This window comes from Molothrus ater, chromosome 3, assembly GCF_012460135.2.
Source record: "Molothrus ater isolate BHLD 08-10-18 breed brown headed cowbird chromosome 3, BPBGC_Mater_1.1, whole genome shotgun sequence".
NCBI classification, from domain to species: Eukaryota; Metazoa; Chordata; class Aves; order Passeriformes; family Icteridae; genus Molothrus; species Molothrus ater.
In genome coordinates this window covers 86,404,097-86,426,262 of record NC_050480.2, presented here as the reverse complement: position 1 = coordinate 86,426,262, position 22,166 = coordinate 86,404,097, and positions in this window count along the sequence as shown.

The following is a 22,166-nucleotide window of genomic DNA, read 5'->3' as shown; positions in this document are numbered from 1 at the left end:
AGAGGGCTGCTGTTTGCAGATGGTTGCCCTTGCAGAGCAGAAGGAGCAAGACCTGAAGATAATGACATCTAATTTCCCAACCACTTCTGTAAACCTCGATTTAGCATTTCAGCAGAACAGATCTGTACCAACTAAAGCTAAATAAATAATATTCCCAGTTTAGCAGCATAAAAATAAGTGCTGTGGCTCTGTTTACTTTTTTTTGGAATAAAAGCTTTCTATGACAATGCCTAATTTTTCTGTCTAAAGCACTAGCTTTGCTGGTTTTTTCCTGATAAGCATTTCTGTAAACACACCATAACATTGACCTAAACATTAGACTTTACTTGAACATGCATTTATATTCTCTTAAGTGTTGTGGGGACAGCTATTTGCTATTAACACAAATCTAACACACATTTTATCTATTAACACATAAAATAGTAAAATATTCCCATACGGCTCATTTTCAATCACTGCTGAGTAAACTATAAAAAGGATAGGACATTCAACAATGCTTGAACTGGTCAAAGATCCATGTAGGGATGAACAGAATGAACAAAGGTGGTCTTGTCCTAACTCTGGATTTAGGTGCTCAAACACTGGCTCTTTTTGTGGCCTTATTTCTGTTCCCTGAATTTTTATAATGCATTATTATCATCTGCTGAAATCCTGAAAACTTAGACTAAGGTTATAGATGTGTGCTATAATAAACTAATGCATGACAAGCATTGGCTAAACACAATGAAGTAAAGCTCTCTGAAAATAATTAATGCAGCAAACCAAAGTGCCAGCTAAGTTTAAGACAACAGTTGCTGGTATCTGCAGTTGATAAACCATTTCACTGACCTCAGTTGAGCTACCTGATATTTACCAGGCTGGGTAAGTCCCAAATGCAAACGTTTTCTAAAGTGCCTTGGGATTGTGACTATGCTGATGAATGTCACATTTATTTATTATTATTTTCAGAGGTGCTTCTGGGAACATATATCAGGCAGTAAAGCAAGCAGCCCTGGAAACCAGCTTTATATAGGCTTTATAGACATGAACAAACTTTATCAATTATCAGTCCTACAGTCTTTGATCACATCCACATTGATCAGTGATTTTTATGGTTTTATAAATAACTGAACCTCTTTCAAATTTACTGAATTTTAACTAATGTTATTTAATTAGTGAATTTTTAAATATGCCTCTGTCCCTAACACAAATTATGGCAATACAGCCAAGAAAAATAGTCTGCCTTTTTGGAGAAGCTTTCAGAGATTCAGAAAACTTGGAAGGGACCCACAAGGGTCATCAAGTCCAATGCTAAAGTAAATGACCCATGGAGGGATTTGGTTCATATGCTGTCTTCAGTTGGTTTATATGATGACTCCATGTATTAATTACTCCGTTTTGTTAAAAGAGAGGTAAACCTCACAGGTATTGCACATTATTTTTTATAAGAAATGGTTTAACATGTATCTTCTTTTTTTCCTATTTATCTGTTATACCTTAAAGAGGTCCATCACTAATTATTCTATAATTAATTTTCTGATGGAGTATAATTCTTATTTGTACATTCCAGCATTTGCTCTGTAAACTATGTATTGCACTAGTCTATTATGAATGTGGCAGAGGCAAGTTGGCTAAATATCAGGATCAACATACTATATTTGGTCACTTTTTTCCCAGTAGCAAAATATTTGATGAACAGAAAGCTGCACTGTAATTTCATGTTGCTTTCCACCCTGTACATTCTCCATTCCAGGCTACAGGGATGTTTTTCAGCTACTCAATGTTACTTAAATTGATACCTTGATTTGGTGAATGAAAATAAACAGCAAGGTAATAGAAAAATACTCCTTTTATGTAGAGTTAGCCAAACCAGATTACTCCAGCATTTCTAACTAAATTTCTATGAAATCAGGATTTTTATTTTGTTTAAATGAATCATTAAACTACATAGTTTTGCTTGGAAGAGAGTTCAAAGAACACCAGTACTACACCGTGCTAATTTCACATGATATTGATTGTATAGCACATTTGTGGTCAAGGTTTCTCACAAAAAAGTAATTTTGAAGTGTGACTTTCCTCATGAAACAGACTTTGGCCATTGGAATTCTGCTTGAGATTTGCTAGAAAATTGTTGGCAGATCTTCAGCTCAGGCACATTGTTAGATTTTCTCATTCTGATGGTTAATTTTGTTGCTCTGCAAGTGAACATGATAATAAACAAGAATGCAAACAGACAAACATTTTTCCAAGATGCTATTGGACTTCTTTTTAAGAGATAAGAACAGTACAAAACTGTGATTGAGCACTGACCTTAGTATTAGCTAATTGATAAATATTATCAGATTAGCTAATACTTCCTTTGTTTCAGTAAGCTTTTGACCTTTGTTGGACATCTGTTCCTTGTATGAATAAGACAGGTGGATCATTTCTAAATGAGCACTGATATCTCCAAAAGAATATTTTATCAATTTTGAACACTGAAGATTTATATTTATAAAAACACTATAACAGTGTATAACTTCTATTTCGATTGTTTTCCTCAAATCACTTAATACCAGGGTGTCAAAACCTATGTTTTTATTAAGACTTGGATATCCTATGCACACATTTTGTGATATTCAGATTTATTCTAATTCCTTTTTCTTTTCTCTTTTCAGTTTCAAATCAAGAGAAATTCCGTAACTACGAAGTCAATAAGTCTGGAGTCACAGATGCCACTGAGAAAGTTGGATCTTCTGATGTTTAATTTAATTCATTCTCAAGAAGTCAGATGCCCAAAGCAAGTATAGCAAAAGCTGCAAAAAATGTGGAATACAAAGAATCTATATTTTCTAAACACCTTTTTTAAATTAAATGTGTTTTCTTTTTTTTTTTTTTTGCAGAAACTCTTTACCATTCCTTCTATTCTCAGAGTAGTGCTTAGAAACACTAAAAGAGCTGCTTTGTATTTTTCAAATATGCTGAATTGGTTGATTTGTTGCATTTTATTTTGAGTCATAATACTCATCCTAAAATAAGGTCTGACACAGGTAAACTAAATCCTCTTATATGGAGTCTGAGCACTCTCTTTTCACTATGAAAGAGGGCTGGATAATTATTTTGGACAAGATATCTACAATGGGATTTTTCCACTGTAACACAGATATCAGAAGGCTAGGCATTTGAGCAGCACACCTTAGGGTATTTTTTTAAAGTTATACTTCAGTTTTAATAGTTACAATTCATAAAATTTCACATTTCCTTCACTAGAAAAACACAACTCCTCAGAAAGTCCAAAAGCGAATTAAGCTGACAGTATAAATGAAGCTAAAATGTATGAAAATAAGGTAAAAATCACACAGAAGTCACTGAAAAAATTGTTATCAACAATCAAATATCAGTTTGAAATTTTTTCATCTCTTGTTCTGACACCAAATCATATTGGGAAAGACAATGAAGAAAGGGGGAAAAAATTTAGAGAGATAAATACTACCTAAAATTAATGGTTTTTCCCAGGTTTTTCTAAAAGAAAATAGTCAAATAGTTAAGCTTATTTACTCAGCGATCTGATGCTGTGGGTGTAAAAGTACTCAATTTGGGAAAATTAAAGACATTTGCAGAGTATCATATGACTCGAGTGACAGTCTGCAAAAATGGGATGTGACAATGACTTCCAAAAAAAAAAACAACTCCAGAGGGTTATGCTCCCCAGCAGTAGTTTGCAGGCATCGGTAGAAGATGGACTGCATGTGCAAGGAGTGACAACATCAATTCCAGTAAAGCAGGATGCTTTGGAGGAGGAATGGGCAACATCGTCTTGCATGAGTATACCCTCATGAAAAACAAATAGGACAGATAATAATTTCAAGTTGGGTATGGGTGTACAAGCCAATATATTTTCAGAAACAATGGTAATAGCCTGATTTTAAGAAAAAACACATTTGGAAGAAAATAAATCGTTGAAGCCCAAGATTTATTGTGGTCAGAAAAAAAGTTATCCCCATAACACAGAATATGATATGAATTGGATATTACACATTTCACCTTATTTCAAAATTTGGAGTCAATACTCTGATCCAGGGAGGAAGGCTATAGCTTTTACAGCATGAACAGGAAAAATATTCAGCCTATATATGGAACTTGCGTTGAAGCTAGTGCTATGTAAACCCTGTTTGGGTTTAAAATGAGCAAGTGGTCCTGAAAAGAAGGTGCATGCTAAAGGAAATGCCAAAGGAAATGCCAAAAAAACAAACAAACAAAAAAAAAAAAACCCAAGCAAAAAACCAAAACCAAAACCAAAACCAAAAAACACAAAAAAAACCCAAAAAAACAACCAAAAAACAAAAACAAAAAAAACCAAAAAACCAAAGGCATCTCATGGAGATAGGGAAGCTCTCAATGGTTTATCCAAAGAGTAAATTTACTAAGATAATCCCCCAGGCCATGACCCTAGGTGAGTATCTTGCACCTTAACTTAAAGGCAGTGAGAAGATCTTAGGTTAATTACTTCGGTGTACAAAGGATACATGGATAAAACTGTAACAAATTTTGCATTATTGGTGAGTACACAGGTTCTTATAGAAAAAGACATTTCTGCACTCCATTAAGAAACCAAAATAACTGAAAAAAAACCCTTATATTATTATATCTTCAAGGGTAAAATATCTACAAGGTAATATATTATCATATTCCTAAAGGATTGATACCTTTAAAAATACATGGCACATATTTTTGCATGTGAAATGGTTATTTTTGGCAGATCCCAGGAATGGTCATCTGGTTATTTGTGACATAATTGCTAAGATTCAGTTCAGCTAACTGTGGCAGTCAAATTTTGTCCAGATTTCCTTCAGTTTGTGTTTATTCAGCTCTTTTGAATAGTTATTTTTTCCTCATTTACTGTAATCTCTTTGGGATTGATTCAGCTGCCTTAACACAGGCATCTGGTATCACTTGAAATATGGTAGGATACTGAATGTAGTTTTACAGGGCAGTGCCACAGGACTTAGTAGACCATTCTGCCTTTCTAGAGAGACAGCTGGAGGAAAGGCAGCACCTGCAGGCTCCTAAATTATACTAGATAGTCATGTAGTGTGCAGGCACTGGATCAAGGCTCCATTGTAAAAAGAGTTGTAAATTTGGCTCATATTTAAGCTTCTTCACATATACATCTATGTTACCATGCTTTAATCTGAAAGTAATTCCACTTGAGCTGTCTGCAGCACAGCTGTCTAGGTCTCTGCAAGGTGTCCAGGGTTCCATTGTAACTAACAGAGATGCAGCCAACACAGTCAGAGCTTGACTCCGTGATAGAGAGAATGGAGCCAAAGGTACATCCTCTTGGCACCCTCCCTTCAGATCCTGACAGACATTGATGAGGCCCCCTGTCAGTCATTTCTTCTCAAGACTGAGCAGGCCCAGCTTCCTCAGCGTTTCCCCATGAGAGAAATGTTCCAGTCACTCCATCATCTTTGCTGCTCTCTGCTGGACCCACTCCAGAAGCTCCATGTCTCTCTCGTACTGGGGAGCACAGAACTGGTCACAGTTATCTTGTACCTTGTAGCTGAAAGACAATGTAAGACAAGAAAACTTATAGCAACCCCTCAAATACATTTACCTGATACATTCATTATCATGAAATTAAACTGGGGACTAGCAAGAAAGAACAAGACCAAAGATGACTTAAATCTGTGGCATGGAGGCTAAGGTATTTTTCTGCCTATTAGAAGCATTTATCCAACATTTTAAAGAAAGACTCATGGGAAAAGGAGCTGTTGAACAGTCATAGCTCCCTTTCTGCACTCTCTGCCACATGAATCATAAATTCATTGCTGCAAAATACCTCCAACAGGAAAAGCCTCCCTTCACTTTTAATTCCATCTGCACTTTCTCACATCTGTCATAGACTAATTCTCAGTGCCCAAGGCAGCCTTATGGAACAAGTGGTTTGAATTTTTTCAAGTTTTAGAATCAATTAAATGCAGGTTCTTCCACTTCTGAGTGACTAATACAGCAGTTGACTAATAGAGGAAGCTGTTTTACTGTGATCTTTTTAAAGTTTGCTTGCTGAAGGAGCTTAGTCTGTTAAGAAACTATATAGATCAGACCCTGGAAGAATATGTAGTTTCTGCCTCCTGTCGGTATTATGCATTCAAGACACTTGGCTTTGCAGAGATGTACTAATCCAGACAAGAAAGACTTTGAAGCCAAGTGAAGACATAGAGTTTAGAGCTAAATAAAGATCAGGCAGCAGCTGGAAGGTTATTTCTGGATATAAGCACCTTCATTCCATTTTAGTCCTGTATTTTTTGAAGTGTCTAGTCATAAAGTGACATCTTCAACACCAGGAGCAATGTATAAAAAACATCCCTTTTTTGTTAGAAATATATAGTTGCTCCCAAGAAAATGTAATGTGCTTCATAAGAGTGTATGTATCCCTGCTTTCTGATGGAGTATGAAAATAATAACTTGTCTGGTTGCCTTGTACTCTAAGCTGGTTACAGAAGATCTATGGGAATGAAGAGACTTGATTATTCTTGTCTGCTTATTCCCAGTTGGAGTCACTGCTGATGTGATATCACTGCTGTTTGTGCCCACTGTTTCTTGAACCATTTCCTGGAGCTCACTTTTCTTCTTTGTTCTCCACTTATCTTGCATAAAACTTTTATTTGGGTATCCTCAGCCACACAGCCCTCTTGTTTTGCTATGTCAAGTTAAGCTGTAAGGAAAGAATTCTTTTTAAAAAATACCAGGACATAACTGATTTAGAATTTTGGTTTTTCTGAGATCCCTCAGTAGCTGGTGGAGAGAAAGGCTATTCCAGTGAACTACTTGAACTATACTAAAATCAAAAGGATGGGATCTTGGCCAAAACTTTTGAAACTATATCAAGACCCATGTTTTACAACCCAGTGCCACCTGCATTCTGTTTTGTTCAGGAATCAGGTGGCACCTGAGTGACCATCATTATGTGACGCATCTCCTCTCAAGACTGATTCCAAACATCTTTTACAGACACTCTGCAACATACTCTTCCCCACACGTGGCTTATTGTGATGAAATCCATGGATATACAAACCATACACACCCTTAAATAATTTAATAAATAATTAAATAATAAATAATATTAAATAATAAATATATTAAATTATTTAATACCAAATCCTAATTAATATGATTCTACTAAATACAGAAAAAGTAAATCAGACTGATAATAAATATGAAACAGGAACAATAGGGTATTTCTTTATAACAGAACAAGAAGTAATATCTCTATACTGAAGCACTATTCAAATTTCTATTTACTTTTTCCAATTTGTACTGGAAATTAACCAGTGAAACTACCTTTTTTATTTTTTTTTCACTGCTTCAGAGCCAAAATTTGATGTCAGAGAGAAAAAAAGGAGAGGCAGAGGCCAAGGTTAGAATTTATTAATCTCTTGTTCTTACATACATGGCCTATTTCAAGGTTTGACAAATTTCCAGAATTGTCCTCAGATCTCCTCAGATTTATTATAGTTCGTTTTTAGTCTATAAGTATTTCTCTCATGAGAGGCTGCATCTGTTAACCCTGGAATCCATTCTCATTCTGTGAGCCTGTCTTGCCCTTCCAATGCTTTGGTGAGGTAACTTTTGCTCTCAATTATTAACCTGAGAAATTTTTTCCTTGCTAACAGTATGAAGTCCTACTGTGATTTGTGTGATGTGTGTCTGTTCTGTGCACAGACAAGCAATGATCTGTTGCATTGGACACGTTGGGTTTTTTCCATCCTTTTTAAAATGTTTTTTTAAGCTATACAGCTTTTCTGATAGACATTCATCTAGTCTTTGAAGAATGTGATTTAGATAGAAAAAGCAGTTTTTCCACAGGGCTTACTGTCCTTTCACCTAGAACCATGGGACAAAATACAGAAGCACAAAAAAAAGCCTGAAATTATTTGGACTCAGTAGGTGAAGGCAGTGGAGTGCATAGCTCACAGATTTTTACTACAGCTGATATAAGGGTTTTTAGTGACAAAGTTTAGGAGGGTAATGCAAGACTGGGAAGAGTTTATTGGCATATCTCAGGGATGCTTAAGAAAATTCTGGCCCATCTCTGCTTTACAGATTAGCAGATTCTTTTTCCAAAGGTCTTTACTCAAGCCTTTGGGACTGAGGACAGAATTCAGAGAAGTTTCTTAGCTCATAGTAAATTTGCTTCTTTTTACCCCCACCTATTTCAGATGTTACCCCACTGTTCTTTAGAACAGACCACTGCTTGAAAGATATGCAATGAAAGATTTACGTAAATTTTCTCTGTAGGATTTCATAATCAGCTCTGCCAATAGCTAACTTTCATCATCATCAGATAAAAACAGCATACATCCAGGTGAGACCATCATATGACATGATATTTCATATGACATGACATTCCTTCCATCTCTGGATGGATCTGACTTGGTCCCTTCCCTCTCAGAGAGACTTAAATATCTTTTTCTAAGAAAAGATATTTTCTTCATACATACCTCTAAAATTCTTCCTTTTTTTTTTTCCTGTGGTAGGCCATACACTACACTGGTGTAACACTGCTTGTTCCTTGTTTTTTCAAATAAACAGTTTCTCAGTGATTATTCTAGATACAGAAATGAAGAGCCTAGCACTCACAGGAAGCAATTTCTTTACTTCACATATTTACAAAATTCTATCCCATTCAATTTATTCTTGACTTGTAGGTCTGCAAGGACTGGAAATTGACTATCTATAAATAAACATGGTATTTTAAGACATTCTTTCCTGTTCATTTTGTCAGTTTATTATATTATTTTCAATGTTACATCTCAGATTATTCCATATTTATTTGAAATGCACATAGAGGAAGAAATGAAAACTTTAACAAGTTTTAATAGTTTTTTCCTCATACAGAAATTGGTAATATGCAGAATTGTAAAAATAAACAAACAGATGGCAGAATAGCTTTTTTGTCTGTGATTTTTATATTTTCCCTTTGTTTCAATCCACCTCCCAGAAGAAACTGTGACAAAGGGCAATTAACTAATTTCACATAAAAATGCCATCATATGATTTGCTCATGAGGTTCAAACCCTATTTAAGAGGGAGGAAGCATGAGGAAATTTTTCTGTTTAGATTTTTTATATTTACAACATTAGTCCCAGGCTGTGATAATATTCCCAAGCTTCTGCTGCTGATCTTGCAGTCACATTTGCTGTGCTAGCCATCGCATGCAGCATCACACAGCAATGAGCAAACTGCATGAAGCCAGATCAAATCAATCTACTGTGAATGATTCAGAACATTTGTGGCTGGTAACAGCACCTTGTATCTGGGCCCCTTGCTGGTGAATTTCTCCATTCTCCTGTTTTAATCTGGTAGCCATACATGTAAAACTACCAGGAGATATTTTTGAAACACCGCATTGAACAGTGTGTTACTGACTCTCAGTTCAAACCATCTCTCACATCATACCCTAACAGCACTGCTTCCCATCTGCCTCAGTGCCTACAGGAGATCAGCTTCTGAATTGGAATTCAGCTGGCTGAAACTAAATCTGAATGAGACAGAAATGAGATTAGAAGGAAAAGGGTAACATTTTGAAGAACTAGCCAAAGCCATGACAGCATTCTCAAACAAGGGGTCTGTTTTCTGACTGTCAAGAGACTTCACAGCCTCAGGGTTAGCTGACATTCTCCCAAGTATGAAATCTGTCAGAAATAAATTCTCCCATCCATGATGAGCCAGCAGGCTGTTCCTATGAACATCCTCTCAGATGCTGACTTGGCAATAGCATTGTACATATGCATGGCTTCCAGGCTCCACAGCTATCGTATTCTGCGCTGGCCATGCCAACAATAGCCTTCAATGGGCAGCTGACCAAAACCCTTCGCTCTGCTTGCTAAGCAAAACAAGTCAATTTTGGTACATCATTTCAATGCTATGAACACTACCTTGGCTCTTGAGTGAATGGTGAATCGCATTTGTTGCTCTAATCCTAATCTTCAAAGCTCTAGATCCAGATTAGTTTGAGAATAATCATGTATCACTCTGAGAAAAGATTCACTCCTCAGGGGTGGTGGAGCTATCAGCTAGGCAGGCAATTGTGCTGACAGAAGGAGCTTTGAATCACTCTTCCACACAGAAAAGATGTGGAGTGCTCCCCCATCTTCAAGGCAGAATACAAAATTAATCCCCTCAGAATAAAGCTAAATCTTGTAAGCAAACACCACCACCCCCAACCAACACACCCCATATACACCCGGGTTCTGAGAAACATAGGTTCTATAGCTAGAAGTGTATAGTATTACAGTTGATATAAGATAGTATCTTTGCAAAAGGTTAGGAAGTGTCCAGCTGTGGGTCAATCTGGCCAGCAATGTACATGGAATTCAAGCTCTGTACCTTGATGATCTGATAACTTGTTGGAATATACGGTATAAACAGATTACACAATCTGTGCAAAGCTTTTGATCTCAGTGTGAGAAGGACTGTGTCCCACTGCAATTGTTTTAATGATTCAGCTTCCCAAACAGCATGTTTTGCATTTCTGAAGTAAACAACCACTTAAATAATCCTTGATTTGTTTTTCCCAAAGGTATGTCACATTTCAGCCGACAGCCACTCAATAACAGAGATGCGTTTTCTGGATTTAATTCAATAAATAAACCCAAAGTAGTGTTTTTTCTTTGCTTTTCATTTTAACTTATCAGGCTAATAAATTAATGAATCTGCTTGGAAATCATATGGCACTTTCAGGCATGCAACTGCAGAGAGAGACAGAACAAGCATCTGCAATCCAATAATTAACACTGAATTGGTACATCCTTACAGTCATGCTAAGGCTGTGCGCCTAACATTATTTTTCTATTTTAACGGAAATTTTTGTTCATGAAATGAAGTAGACTTTTTCTATTTTAAGCAAGAGAAGTATTGAGAACACAGTTAGTGAACTGTGTGGTGCAGACTAATATGACAGCTGGAAAACAAGTTTGGAAATAGAGGGACAAATCTTCAGTTGGTTCAAATTGGCACACTTAAAGTCATTATCTCTGCTGTAGCTATCAAACAAGTATGAATGTTTTAAGCTTCAACAAAGAACAAGTAATTTGGGGCTAAGAGAAAAACATACATACCCCCTAAACCTAGCTGCCCTCAACCTCTTAGACCCCCACTCTCTGTCTGAAGCTCAATTTGCATCAAGTGTGCTCATTTCTCACAGACTTACAGTTGTATTCAATATTTAGAAGGATTTGAGATGTACAAGAAAGAAAGAAAAAAAAAGGAAAAAAAACCCATTTTTTCAGAGGCCTCAGAAAATCCTTGGAGCTGTGGGCTTTGAAATATATAAACAACCAGACAGACTCCAGTAGTGTGGGAGTTTTGATATTTTTTTCTTATACATGTAATATTATGAAGTCCTTGTCAGGATTAAGTGTTTTAAAGTGTAGGAGAAAACTAAGGACCAGGGAAAACAAATTATTTCATTTTGGCTTTTTGAGGAATGATAGTGATTATTAACAAAAAGTCCCCTAGAGGATATTGCAAATTAATAAATGAGAACTGAATTTTATATTAATAGCAGTTCCACTTGTCACAGGAAATAATTCTCAGATTCTAAAGAGATATTTTTCTCTATGATTGCTGTGGCTTCCTATGAAGCAGTTATTTCCACCCACAACGAGGATGTCTCAGTTTTAAAGCACAAGTATGTCATACTCCACCAACACTATACATTGTTCTGGATTACAAGGACAGATTAAAATTTCACCATAGTTTGTTAAAGAATTTTAGGAGGCAGTAGCTGTCATTGTCCACAGAGATTGCCAATTGCCCTGGCATGAAGTGACAATTAATGATGTATTCCTGGATTACATAAAGGATGTCAAACATATGGACCATTGCTGCAGCCAAAAGATACAAGCAGCTTGCTGGAAGTATCACATAATACACTGCAATTTTCTCATATATCAGAATGTTTTTGATAGTAAGAAAAATTACTCAATCACAAACACATAGCTAGTTTTGCTTTAGGGCACTCAATCCTGAACTGTTGTGAATGTTCGTGGTTTTAGTGATGAAGTTGGGTAGTATTTTTTATCTTTCTCTCTGTCCATCTATGAAGCCATTTCTTAGATAACTAGGTTTTTCCAATAGGGTATTTTAGGCTACTGCCATTACTTAGGTGTGTCTATCCACACAAGACAAGTCCACAAGCACAGTCTTAATCATCTAATGGGATTCCCATGTCTGGGTGGGAAAATGAACATTAGAAACAGCATTTTAAAAGTACATCCTTTGCCTAAAGAAGACAAGCTTATCAGCATACATGCTGAATTAATTTCATTTTACACTTTAAAAGACATAGGAAAAATTCAATTTAATGTTTTCTAATGTAAATCATGCCCAAATATGTAGTTTATAGCCTATAGATACCTGATCTGCAAATGGAATATTCTCAGATAATCGAAACACCTAAGAGTCCCAGTTTTATTGACTCTATAAGCACTGGTTGGAATCATATCCTATTAACACTGTTGCCTATTTGCAAGAGATCACAGAGGGATTCTGACTGTACCTCTGCAAAGGGTAAAGGAAAGCACAGGAAAGCACCCACCTCTGCTTCTGGCTGAAATTGCATGGCACAGTGTATTGGAAGAAGGAAACTGTGCCTTGTTTCCTCCACCCTCTAAGTCAGATAGCAAGACAGCAGATTTGGAAGTTTGTTGATTAATTTCTAGAGGCAGGAAATTTCTCAATTCTTTTTCTATTGGTCACCTGACAAGGTAGGCAGCAATATACCATCTAAGTTAATCACAGCTGTACAATCTAAAGAAAATCTGAAATAATGGATTTAATAGTAGACCAGATTCAGTTATCAACAGCAACTAAGTCTGAAGCGCATCTAAGATATCACAGATGAACTCTGGCACCTCTCTAGTCTGAAAATCTAGTATCATCAGTTCTGTCAGTGCTAATGAAACTGCTTTGAGACACAAGAGTGAAAATGAAACGTAAAGGTGCTAATTTTCTCACTAACTTGATTGAATGATTTCCCCTGTCTAAGAGATTTATGTTATAAAGACACAGCTGTTCATTTCATTCACAATCTGCTAGTCGTAGTTGACTTACAGCCAAACTCAAAAGGAAGTTTAGTGAATTTAGGTAAGTTTAATAAGGGTCTATGCCAATTCACAATTTTAAGTATTATCAACATGCCAGTGTAAGCTCAATGTTAATACACACTCTAGCTTTTCAGCCATGTATAGACTAATCATGTGACTTTATTTAAGTGAAAACTAATCACCTGATCTCACTTTAAAGTCAGAGGTTAGAAAGAGGTACCTCCAGAGGAGGATTTGTATCTTGTAGCTCAGGATGATGTGAACTGTTCCCTATGTTTACCTTTCTTTCTGTTCTCTGCAGAAGAAGATTAGACAAAAAACTTTCAGACATCTAAAATTTGATGCAATGAACCTTCACTTGTGCACCACTCCTGGATTGAATTGAGCAGACTGGCATGTAATCTCAGTATAATCACTTTCTCATTGATTTCCTTGGACTTACTACAGTTATATAGCAAAATAGGCCCAGATGCACAGGAGAAGCATCAGCAGGTGTATTGCACATATCCTGTGCTGAGGTGCTGAAAGAAATAAATGTATCAAAACCCAGCAAAAAATACCTAATATGAAGATTAAGCCAAGAAAGCATGAAAACAAGCAAGCAAGGAAGCGTGATAATGAAGCAATGCAAACCACACATTTATTTAGGCTAAAAATACCCTTTTTTCAGTTACTGAACTCTTTGGTTGAGGTGTTATTTAGCAATTCCATTTCTACTAAAATTACAAGAATTCTTTCTGTTCAACATGCAGTGCAATCAAGTCACAGTTTATAGGAAGCAAATCTTGCCTGGTTTCTTTTCCTTACCCTAGCAGATTCAGAAGAGCTTTAATGCTGACAGATTCACCCACCTGGGGATAACAGGAGGAATCATCAGCTGTCCTAGAGGCAGAAACAATAGGCATCTTTACATTCTGCAGTGGTTTGAAAGATATTTCTATAAGCAGGGAGATTTTCTCTATAAATTAAGAATATTATTGCAATCTTAACAAAAAGTTGCCTCTTCTGAACTGTGCTCTGTATATTGTATTTTCTTGAAAATCACCATTACTTTTGTTTCAACAAAGCCTGTATACAACAAACCTGTTACAATTCAATAATACTAAGAGATTTTCAATGATCCAAAAAGATGACTGGATTTGCAATGGTACCCCTAGATTATTAACTGTCCAAAAGCCCTAGGTACGATTGAGCTGATGGAAATGTCTGCACAGACAATAAAGTACAAGATGCCCCTGTAATGCTGAAATGCAGTGTACACATTTGCACTAGTCCAGTGTTTGGTAATAGGAAAAATATATCTCCCTTAACTCAGGTCACACTGTGTATCCACATTAACACACTGTCTGTGCAATCAAAGAAAACAAGAGGTGGGTTATTTTTTTTTTTCCTTTTGTACTAGGATGCAGGTATTTGCAAGGAGAGCAATGCCTGTACAAATGTATAGCCTTTTTGAATTTAAGAAGTTTCACTGAATTGAGTAGAAAATAAGCCCATCATTCTGTTGTTTTTTGAACTTTGGGCACAGGAGTTAGACAAAACTATGGAAATTTGCTTTATCCCCATCCATTTCACAGTCCTCTTATCTACATATATTATTGTACTCTATGATATTTTGTCTAATTTAGTCCTGAATCCAGATACATATTTAAATATCATTTGTTCATAAAACATCATGGCATTTTAGATGAAAGCTAGTGTTAACTGAAGATGGTAGAATTTAACTAATAAAGGACTTCATAGGGGCCATCTTGCAGGGGCTTCAAATTAAAGTCTATTGTGTTAAAAGAAGAAGAAAATGGCTCTCTCTGAAGTCTATGCAGTTTATGTTTCTAATCCTTACAGTGAACTTTGCAGCCAGCCTTGTAACCATTTCCTACCTGTTTAGGGAGTCATCATTAGATCCATCAATGTTAACTCAATAAAGTTAACAGCAGTGAAAATAGGAAACTTCTCATTATGAACTGGTGAAAAAATAAATCTGTACAAATGGAATATTCACATTTAATAATAAACATAATGAAGCTTAACTCAATAATAAAGCCTGGTTTTAGAAAAAAATAATATAGTGTGCATACTAATGAAATACACAGCTTGTCTCTGGAAACCTTATCTATTGGAGACAGTCTTTTTACCTAACCAAATAATGAAAAATCAAACCCGAGGTTAGGCACCTAAGAGGAACATGCACTGTCAAATTTCAATAGAAATTTGTCTCACCTTCAACATTCATATTCAATGCATGATCATTCTTTCCACTCTTTCCAAGGCAGATCTATGATGGCTGGATGTACCATGACAGGTCATTTTTTAAGTGCCAGAGTCATGAGAGATTTATTTCACCACCTGTGGCAAGGTAAAGGACTATCACTAGGACTTTTGACAACTCAAACAATAAGGCAAAATAGGACTGGGAAGAAAAAGAGAAACATAAAACATTGGACTATTTATTTAGGCTATGTTCCATATCACCAGTGGTTTTTCATAGAATAAGGCTAGCCTGTAAAATAGTGGGTGGTGGATTTCTTATCATTTAGTGGCAAAAGAGGGTCTTCATAACCACTCATCTGAAAATGCTGCTCAGTAGATTCCTGTGTAGATTCTATGTTGCTAATGCTCAGCATTATGAAGCTGTTTTTGACAAAATAAACAAACTTTGAAGCACAGGGATCCCAGATGTGGAAAAAAAAAAAAGAGAAGTTACATGAGTGAAATCTTGTATCTGTATCAAACTTCTCTGCAGCCACTGGGGGTCTGTGTGGGTTTAAGGTACTGCATACCCCTCTCATCATGGAAGCAGAGTTTTAATAGATTCCCTTTAACAACAACCCAAAGCCCACAGTTTTCTTATGGGCAACACGATCATTAGACAGAAATCCACTCTTGTCTGTTTTTCCACAGTTATAAAATGACAAAATGTTTTATTAAAATGGGATTTGTACTGAGCCAAGTCATAAAACCAACTAAAAACAAATGGACCTCTAAGATTTTCTATCTGAATATCTGTTGTCTGCTGACTATAGCAAAACTAACATTAATTTTCATGTAAGCCCACAAAGGGTAAATAAAATAAAAAAATCCATATATTTTACTTACATCTGCAGATTATATTATTTACATTTTTCCCAGTGTACAGAGTCTTCCAAAATCTTTACAAACTATGTATGGGGAAGAGAACCTATCTGCTGTAGTAAAGCTGATAAGCCTCAAACAACATCTCTATGTGTTGAAAGATTTTGCAATAATCCTTTACCTTCTATATATAAAATATTCTAACTGCAAAGCTAATGTTGTTTTTTGGCTTAGCATTATAAGACAATTCTTTCAGGTTTTTTGGTCACTGAGGAGAAAAAGTATGCAAGTTAGGAAATGTGATATTTTTTAAGAGATTCAAAAGAAGTGAAATATCAGTATTTTGAGTAAACAAAATACTTTATTTCCATTTCTTCCTGTAGTCCATGCTTTTTATTCTAAGAGTCTGTAGCTGTTAACTCTCTGTGTACTGCTCTCCAGCTGAAAAGGCAATTTAGCTTGATGTGACAGTGTTTGAAAATGAAGTTGCTGGAGGAACCTCAATCCATCCCACTCCTACCAGGTAGCTGCCAGTGCCAGCAATGGATGCCCAGAGCCTGGAGAGGGATCACAGGTCAGCAGGAGAGCACTCTGAGAGCAGGACAAGGGAATTCCAGCCACACCACCCAGTAACTTACCTGCACTGGGGATCCAGTGTCAATGTCTGTGTGCCAGGCACAGAGGAGGCCTATGGTTTTACTGGCCACTGGAGCAGAGCAAGAAGATCCAAGGGCTGAAACACTTCTGTGAAGACAGGCTGAGAAGGTTGGGCTTGTTCAACCTGGAGAAGAGAAGGCTCCAGCAAGACTTTGAGGCACTGTTCCTAAAGGGGGATAGAGGGAGGGGGAGGACTTTTTACAAGGGCATCTAGGGCAGGATAAGTAGGAATGGCTTTAAACTGAAAGACAATTGATTTAAATTAGATACTAGGAAGAAATTGTTTACTCCCAGGTTGGTGAGACAATGGTTACCAGCAGTGTGGATGTCCCATCCCTGGAAGTGTTCAAAGCCAGACTAGATAGGGCCCTGAGCAACCTGGTCTGGCAAAAGGTATGATTCATGATACATTCAATGATTTTATATCTAAACTTGGGATCTCATTTATTTTTCTTCCAGTAAAACATAGACTCCAAATGATTGTAAAGAGGACAGATCAATTAAATGCTGAATTTTATATTCCCCACTTCTTAATGCCTTATATAGTTTAATATCAGAATGTGGCAAGTATAAAGTGGATTATTTCCATTTTTTTATTGGTAATAGAACCTTTGTGACCTTCATCAAGGGATCACTCCTGGCCAAACAGTTCATACCAACTGAATGTATATTCTTTCCCTAAAATTCAAAGCCTGAAGCAAACCATTTTGTCTCCCACAAATAATTTTCCTTATCAAGAAAATAGTTTGGCTCTAGATTAGGGCACAGGAACAAATCAATGCACATGTGATGTGGGTATGATTTAGCCCTGGAGCTAAACAGAGAGTGAACCATCTGAGAGGTATATCCACAGCAAGCCTACCCCTCCTTCCCCTCATTTTGCAGCCTTGTAAATGCTCAATGGACATCATCATGCAAATCACTGAACAGAAACAGTGACTAAATAAGCTGCCTTGTCTTTGTTGAAGCATCCCTTGAAATATACCTGGTTTTGTTCACTGTTGCTGGAGATGTTATTGCAAAGAATAAAAGATATAAATGACAACATGCTAACTCAGGATATTTAGAAACTAACCAGGACAAGCTAAAATACAAAGCAGCTTAGAATGAACAAGGCATATTGGATATCTCTGAAAAATGAGGAGATAAGACACAACAGAGTACTGAAATACTCAGTCACAAATTCTGCAGCAGGTTTGACCACAGACTTAGGTGCCAATGGTGTAGTGCATTTAAGAGTTGATAGTTTCCATTAAAAGAAAATTAAGACACAGAGAAGACAGAATGACTCTGTACAAAAGTCCCAAGGCACAAGAAAGTAAATATAGAAGGAGAGGATACAACTGCTGTCAGCACAATGATAGTGAATATGTAGGATGGAGAAAATGTTTTTTGAATAAAGAACTTACTTTATTCATTTGAAGTTATGCATATTCAAATACTCTTTTTGCAAAAAAACCAAGAATACCTGTCATGACTGTTTTTCTTCTATATTTGTTATTTTTGAAAAATTGAATATAGCATGGAAGTTAGTTTGGTTTCATTGTAAATCACAGGAGCTTTTTATTTTCTGAACTGGTGAAGTAATAATGATATTTTTACATCAAAAGGATTATTTTAAAAGACCCTAAAATATTATCAAAAATAAAATAAAATTTTTGTTTTACTTCTAGCATTTCTTAATCTTCTATTTACTTTTTTAAATTCAGGTTGACTTTTAGATCAACAGTGGGGTTTTCTTTAAAAAAATCCCAGTAATAGTTTCTAAGGAAAAATATAAAGGAGAGGCAACAGGAGGTTTGGATGAAAGGAGAAGTATTGGGCTGAAGGGAAAGTATGAGTCTTGCTTCACATCTGGAACTCTTTGGAGGGGTTAATAGTGAAGCTGGTGAGGGAGATTTTGTTGATATATTATACTTGGATTTCAAGAATGCAGTACAAAAATCTGTTTCAAAGGCTCTTACAGAAGCCAAGCAACCACCGGAAGAAAGTAAAAGTCTTTAAAGAGGTAAATAATTGATTAAAAGATAAGAAACAAAGAACACTCTGTCCTTGTTATGGAGGCAGGACACCACTGGATACCTACAGAGAGCTGTGCTTCAATCTTTGGTAGTCCAAAGTCAGCTGAAAAAGAGGGTGAGAACCAAGATGACAACAACTGCAAACAAAGTTTGCTAATACGCCAAGTTTCTCACAATTGTAAAGATGGTGTGTGAATTCTGTGAAGAAATGGCAAGGACTCTTGTGAAAGTGAGTGACTGGCAAAAAAATAGCAGATGAAATTAAGTATACTTGAAATGTAGGTAAACACAAAGTGGCACTGTGGCTTTGCATGTACAATATTGGGATATGAGCTCTCACCACTGCTCCTGAGTGAGACCTCAGGGACCTATGGATCAGTCTTGTAAAAAAAATTGTTAAATACCATCATACATGACCTTAGTACAAAAAAATGGAAGAATGTGGAATCTGGAGATTACACCACAAAAAACTAATGATAGAGAGTGAAACAGTAATATGATGTATGAACAGTTGGTGACCTTGAGGACTGAAGTAATCCAAAATCTGTCAGGAGTGCATTCTCAAAATGGGAAAAACCGATCAGGGAGAAATTTATCTTGGAAAATAAAATACTTAACTGTCAGGGGATTAAATCCCAGGGTAGCATTTATGCAATTGAATGGGAGTAAAAAAATTCCAAAAAGTTTTGCTGTGAAGCTTGACCAGCAAATAAACAAGATCTATTCAAAATTATATCCTTGTGAGTTAACTACCCAAAGGAACATGGGAAGGATTAATTTCCAGAGTCATCCTTCAATTGTCTTGTAAGAGTGCAAATAGCAATCCAGTATGACAGAAGACAGGAAACTTTCCCAGGCATCTGTGGATGTAAGGGAGATAGATAGACAGAGATAAGCAGAGATGCAAGCCAGGCATGAAAAGTCCAGGAGAGTAACACTGATGCCTTGAAAAGCCTCACAGAGGCAGGGTCTGAAGGAGACCTGTGCAAAGGGATATGATGGTCCCCGTGGTCCCATTAAGGGAAGGTTGTAGGTATTTCCAATTCCCATTGAAGCAGTACTTTCCAGGTTGCTCTGGACAAAGTGTGGTGGGCATGGGACAACAGGGCTCCTCTGCTCAAACTTCTGCCAGTTAGTGCCATCTCCTAATTTATGTTGTCATAGGGGAGTACTGCCATGCTCTAGTGCAGTTTGAGTCTTTTCAGTTTCTTAGCTCTGGGCAACACTGATGGAGCTGATGGAGCTATGTGGCTGCTGCAGAGCTGCTGCAGAAGTTGGTGTCTGGCCAGCTCAGTGCTCAGCAATGGCCTGTGCCCATCTGTGCACATCTGTGTACACAGGCACACTGACTCACCTTCCCTGTCCACCAAGAAGAGGGCACTGCCCCCCGTTTACACTGGGACAACAGAGATTATAAAAGACAAAAGAGGTTGCATGGGATTTATGGCCTAAACAAAATTTTAAAATTGATTCTCAATGTCCTGTGGTGCTACATATATATAGCTATATTGAGATGTGGGTCTGTTTTTTTTTCCTTCTCAGTGAGAGATGTCCCATTTCTGAATTCAGAGAAATTTTTCATTTTTCTCTGGAAGTATTTTTTCTGTACTACAATGCTTTTGTGGTGCCAATTACAGCAACTACACAGTGTTTTTCAGTATAACAGGAGAGGTTTGGAAAGGAAATATTTTGAGCAAGTAACTAAGATGAGACACAATAATTTGGTATCAGCTTTCTATCTGTCAGGTGCAATCTTAAAGGAAAGAGAGATAGACAAGGAAATCAAGGGCCTGCTTTCCTTTTTAAGGGAACTAAATTACTGTCCTGATACCATTGCAAAGTACGACTGCGAAGGTTGTACATTGAAAGGTGGTACACAAATGTTCTTCATATTTTCTTTAATTTCAAAATGAGGAAGATAAATGGTATTGGCATGATCCTCTCTTGATGGAACTCATACAATATGTATGTCAGAATAAATCAATTTTTTAAAAATACACACAGTAAGGGAATTAAAAGTAGTTAAACAGTGTTTACACTTCAGTGTGGCCACACACAAAGTTCCAAATTTTTTGTTTGTGATAATTAAAATCATTAATAGCCCAAAATTTTCACTTTTCTTGGTTTTGGTTGATCTTTTAGAAAAAAAGTGAATTTAACCCAATTGCTCTATAGAATAATTAGTCAAACTGGGATGGAAGAGGAGGAAAGAAGGAAAGCAACAGATAATTGATAATTGATCTTTCACAAATTAAAAAAATAAGCCTAGAGAATTCCATAAGAAGACTCTTAGCTCTAGAATATACTGACAGGCCAATTTGATCCACCTCTAGAAATGTAGCAGCCTAAAGGTTTAGTGGTGCTTCACAGGAACTAAAAAATCAAGTCAATTTCCTTATAATTTCTAAATAGATATATCAGTTCTTCAAGTTTCTTGTTTCACAGTTGATTTTTCATATATTACATAAAAACAAGTGGCATTTTTCACCTGTTTGGCTGGTGCTCCTGAGATGCTTTTTGTACATATACCATGAGTTCATAGTCAGAGCCTGAGCTGGAACCCATTTTGGTAAATGGAGGTCTCTCACTTACTCAAATAGGCTTTGGATTGTGAGTGCTAGATCAGGACAGTGAGGATCATAATTCAAATGATAAATTTATTTTAGACAGTTTTTTCTAGTACTGTTTATTTTCAAAAATGTATCAAAAGTACTTTTCAGGTTTTGAGCTCTCAAACAAGATGTTTTTATGCCTTAAAATATAGTTAAATTTATTTTAACCAAATCTGACTTAACCAAACAGGTTGATTATTCTGTCTTCTCTCCATGAAAACTGACAGAACATATTAGTTTTAATCTTTTTTTTATTTTCATTTTTTTTCTCTTGAAATGCAAAATATACAATTCTTATACTAAAATTTCTGCTTTTTCCTTTTTTCCAAATTTAGGGCACTGAGCAGCTAGCTGGAGATCTTGCAGAGAGAAAACAGGCAAGACTTTTACTTTTCAAACTGGTTGTTACCCTGAGCAGCTCCAGGTTCTGCAGAAAGGCAGTTTGACAGTTCTTAGCAGCTCCTGGGGACAGACTTCCTCCCCAGTGGCATGCTTCCAAACCTTCTGTGGCTCTAAAATTGCATGCTGATGGATCCCTTATGGTATAGAAAAGCTAATGTTGTCTTTCACACACAGAAGAAGGAACTAAGAGGGGAAGAAGCGTGACTGACCTGGACAGCTAAAAGAAGAATCCTTTTAAAAAAAAGTGTGAAAGAAAGAAAGGGCAGCCAGCAGAGGAGAGATGAATGAGGAGAGGAATTTTCCTGTTTGAGTACAGTTGCTGAGTACTGGGT